The sequence below is a fragment of the Vigna radiata genome, chromosome 5, assembly GCF_000741045.1.
Source record: "Vigna radiata var. radiata cultivar VC1973A chromosome 5, Vradiata_ver6, whole genome shotgun sequence".
Taxonomy (NCBI): domain Eukaryota; kingdom Viridiplantae; phylum Streptophyta; class Magnoliopsida; order Fabales; family Fabaceae; genus Vigna; species Vigna radiata.
The window spans coordinates 13,702,080-13,706,969 of record NC_028355.1 but is presented as its reverse complement, the minus strand read 5'-3'; the positions used below and the strand labels follow the sequence as shown (position 1 = coordinate 13,706,969).

The 4,890-nt window shown below is 33.9% G+C and overlaps 1 protein-coding gene across 14 annotated transcripts in view; it reads left to right on the top strand.

The window, feature by feature from the left end:
• The window catches only part of LOC106762232 (pentatricopeptide repeat-containing protein At1g06710, mitochondrial), a 10,865-nt gene extending 8,028 nt beyond the window's left edge, over positions 1–2,837 (top strand). For 5 of the 14 annotated variants that reach the window (XM_022780648.1, XM_014646011.2, XM_014646013.2 and 2 more), the window contains 2 exons: positions 770–1,636; positions 2,049–2,837. The gene's annotated coding sequence lies outside the window, so the exon portion shown is untranslated. The remainder of the gene's footprint in view (positions 1–769; positions 1,637–2,048) is intronic. The other 9 variants (XM_022780653.1, XM_022780654.1, XM_022780651.1 and 6 more) reach the window with 4 other exon arrangements.
• Positions 2,838–4,890: the final 2,053 nt, after the last annotated feature.

The window sequence follows — 4,890 nt, the reverse complement described above, 5'->3', positions numbered from 1 at the left end:
TATATGTGATAATCAAGCTGCTCTTCATATTAGCTCTAACCCTGTCTTCCATGAGAGAACCAAACACATTGAAGTTGATTGCCATTTTATTAGAGAGAAAATCATATCTGGGGATATCAAGACTGAGTTTGTTAACTCAAGCAACCAGTTGGCANACATATTCACTAAGTCCTTGCGAGGACCTAGAATTGACTATCTTTGTAACAAGCTTGGAACATATGATTTATATGCTCCAGCTTGAGGGGGAGTGTTAGATATTGTGTTTATTTCATTTACATGTTCATTTGTATTTGGGCTTAGCCCACACTCTTATTATTATAAATACATTATCCTATGTGTATACACAAACACATAAGGGAGATTTCCCCTCATCTCTTTTACTATTTCATAGATATAATGATTTTTTAATACAAAAAGTTGTCTGGCCTTTTTTTTTGCAACGAATGGATATGTTAACCTACCTAACAAGAAGTTTTTCCTCCAATCATTTGTAAACAGAGTTTCATTGGTGGTTTCAAGGATCTATTTGTGGTCAGCCATTTGCATGCCAGATTCATTTCTGATACATGAATAGACCAATCTTTTTTGCTGTTTGTTTAGAGTTTAAGGTTTGGAGTTTTTGCTGATTTACCATTTGCTAAATTGGGAATTATGTAAAATCTGAGTACAGAGGAATATCAGTCATATTTTATTTTTGTTACAATAGCCATTCATGCGCTATTATATTAGCAAATATACTTACTATTTTTTGTTTTCTTTGTCAAACTAGTTATGTTCTTGGTTCAGTTGTGAAACTGGTAAAGTTTAAAGTGCAAGTCATCTTCACTTGTTATATTTGTTCTCTGGTTTTGAAGTTCAGAGACAAATAATCATCTGTTTTTTATTATGAAGTAGCTTGGGACCTAAGGAATCAGCTTTTAGGGGATATTTTTGAGGAGCAAGGAGTTTGGGAAATATATCCTTGGTCTAATTTTTCTTTTCTATTCATTTGAGAGACTGGCCATTAGAAGGAAAGCCAAATGGTCTGACTTTTTACAGACTACGGTGATGTCTATAGGTGGGACTTTCATGGGTCAGATTCCACACTCTTTTTGCAAGCCATGGCGCCTTTAGGTTGGTTGATTTTGTAGTCATGGGTGGGTCTCCACTCAATGTGCAGATCTCTCCTGACCTCACAATGAGGTGGTTTTCATGCACCAAACTTTCCTTTTGTATGGTGGTGAAAGTAAATAGATTACAATACCGGGGTTCTTATTTAGAAAGTATCGTGTTTGTTGCTATTATTTTGTTTCCTTTCGGCAGACTACTGACGATTTCTATTACTCCCTTTTGGTCCCCTCAACAAATGAGGTTATTGAAACAAGTGCAAACAAAACAATTCTGAACAGGATCAAATGTGATGTTCTTCACTTCGGAATTTGTCTAATGCTCAGAAGCTTCCTTGAAAGCTTGAGGCAGAGGAAATGACATCATGATTTCTGTACAAGGGAGTGCTCAATCTCAGTTTGGAATGTCTAGTCACTCCCTTCCAGATGTATGTTCTGGGTCTTTCACGATTTAAAGGAGCTAGTTGATTTACTTCTAGAACTACTACGGCAAATCATCTTATCATTAGTTGAGCATTAGCTGATCTTGTGTAAGTACTACCATTGTAATTCATTATGTATAAATATATACATGAGGATCCTACTGAATGCATCATATTCTATTTTATGTCTCTCTGTCTCCCTAGATTCATTTCTTTTCTTTTTCTGTTGAATTCGAGTGAGAGGGTGGGTTACATTGATGAGTCTCAGATTTGATACCCTTTTATAAGCTAAAATTGCATTTCTTTGGGCTATGTTTTGTTTCTAAATTCTTAGTTTTAATTCAGTTTTGATTTTTCATGTAAAAATAGAAGAATTTCTAAAAATGTGTTGGTGGAGCAGTTTTAAGTAGCTTTTTAGTTCAATTTTCAATTTTGTTGTATTTTAGTCCTTTTGAAAGAATAAAATTCATATTGTGCTCATTTCAAAGTAGCGAGTGATGATTCTAGCTTCTATTTTCAGTGCAGTATTTATTTCAGCCTCTTGTGCAATCAATTGGAGGTGTTACTAATTGGTTTTTAAGTTCGGTGCCGCGAATTATGGTGCAGCTTAAATCTAGTACAGTTTGGAGGCAATGATGGAAGAAGGTTTGGTCAGCTTAGTTTTGCAACCTGTGACAGCCTGTTTGGATATCAATTGGACAGCTGAACCAAGATAGAGTGATCTGTTACTGGCTGTTATTGACTGCTTGAGAAGCTGAAACAAAGCTAGAGAAACCTGCATGTGTCAGTGGAATGATTTCAATCTGAAGGTGCAAGTGAAAATGTTTTGGAGAGCTTGCAACCTTTTGGATCAGAGAAGTTAACTTGCTGCAGCCTGTTGGTTATAATTGGACAAAACAGAATAGTTCACAGCAACCCGAGACAGCCAGTAAAACTGCCGTTGAAGCTTTGAAGATGAAATGGTCACTTGACCTGTTTTACCCGTTAATTGAGTTCTTTGTAAATATAGTTAGGATTAGTTTTAGGTCAGTTTTATCAATCATTAGGTTTCTGACTTGTAATAACCAGTTTTGACTAATCATTTTCCAGTTTCATTTTCATTTTAGCCTATATAAAGGTTTTAGTGGCTATTCAGAGACTTGTTTACAATATTGAGAACAATAGTAAGTAGTAGTAGATTCTACATAGTTCCAAATAGTTTAGAAGTTCTGAGGGCAGCAGCTGCACTCTGGTGCGTTCCAACATCTCCCTTGTCTTGCTGTTTCATGTTCTTCGATAAATAAAATTCCAGATTTGCTTTCCTTCTCCATCCTCCATTTTCTGTTTTTCTTTTTTTACATTGTAATCACCGTTATTCAATTCACATCACTGTTTTCGTAATGTTTCTAACCTGTCATAGAAGAATCTGAATTAGGAAAAATAAACATTGATCATGTTCATGCATTTTTGTTCTTACATCCTCTTTAGACTCAATTCTGAATGCTTGAGTTATAATTGTTCAAAGGATCTTCATAATGTAAGTTCAGATTTGAATCTCTTAGCAGTCAAGATTGAAGATGCTAGGATGATTGAGTTTATAAAGTACTAAATTCAGATTTTTCAATTATTTCTGTTCTTCTAAATACTTTTTTCGTCTCTTGATTCTGTTTTCAACTTAATACATTGTTTTCTTTATCATTCTCTTATTAGGAATCTAAACCAGATAACATTTCAGCATTCGAGCAATTAAAGAGGTAATTAAGTCAGTTCAGTTAGGAGATATAGTTAATTATGTTCAACGTTGTCAGATTGAGTATTTATGTAAATTTGTGAGTTACGGAAAGTTGACTCTTAAAATCATAAGAGTTTATTTCTTATAAAAAAAATTATAAATTTAAATATCATAATAGAATAATTAAATAGAGTAAATAAGAGTATACTCGAATTGCTCTTAATTATTTGATCCATTCCAAATTTTCTTAAAATTGAGCCTTAATTTCAATTTTCAACTACAAAATTAAAAAGTATATTATATAATTATTAAATAATTTAAAATAATTCCTAATTTCTAATTAAAATCTGAAATTATAATCCCTAATTCCTAAATGTAAAATTCAATTAAAAGAATAATTTATAATAATTAAAACAGTATATATTATATTACCTTTCGGCATAACAGGGACACAATAAAATTTTGGAAAATGTTACTTTAACACCCAATTTTGACACTCTTTTAACACTGGCCAGGTGCCAATCTCTGATTGGGTGCTCTTTTATTTTTAAAAAATGAGATGGTTAAATGAACTGAGGGGCAAAAGTGGAATGTAAAGTGTGGGGTTTTTGTTTTCGCGCTCTCTTTCATTTTTCATTTTCGTCATTTGCTCTCCGACGGTTCTCCCATCTTCTACGTCTTCCCAGTATCTTGGCCGGCCTCCTTCTCCAAGTTGTCTCAGGCGTTTTGGTTGTGGTGGGGTGTTGTGGTTGTCGGACCATCACTTTTGTGGTGTGGGTCGTTGTGGGTCTGTGGGCAAACGCTTGTGGGTCGTTCTCGTTGTCGCACCATTGTCTTGTGGTCGGACCATCACCGTAGTGGTGTCGGACCATTGACCATCACCGTAGTGGTGTCAGACCATTGCGTATTTCGGATAAGTGCATGAATGTACTTTTTGTTATGGAATCTGTAATAGAGAGGTTTGTTTTTTTTAAGCGCAAGCTAAGTTATTTTGTGGGTATTGTTATGACTGCAGGTCCAATGGCTTTAAGAAAAGCAAGTGTAAGAAATTTTTTTATGTATTATTGTTATGGATGATGTATAAGGTTTGAAGGTTAGAATTTAATGTATGTTATTTTAATGTTTTGTAGTGGCGTCTTCGTATTTTCATGGATTCTTGCCGCAATATACAAATGTAAGCATAAATTTCTTTGTTATACATTTGACATGATGGTGTTGTTTATAACTGAAGCAAAATGCATTTTGTTTCAGGAGGACTTGCGAGAAATTAGAAAGAACTACGTGAAGGAGTGGATTCTGGACAAAGACAACATTGCAAGAATGGAAGCGCTACATGTCTATGGGTTTTTGGAGGATTGTTAATATTTTATCTGTAATTCAAATAACAATGTTTCCTTTAGAAATGAATTTAAGTAGAACATCACATTGTTGATGATTTGTATATATATATATATATATATATAATTACATTGTTCATCATAACTCAATTTGCAATATTTATTTTTCCCTTGTCTGTGTATTTGAAAACACGATATTAATCATTCTTTCAAATAATACCAAAGTTATTAAAGTTGGTTGAAGTCCAAATTGTAATGAAGCACATACCTGTGTTGTAATCGTTTACTACTGCTGTGTAAACGATTACAGCGAG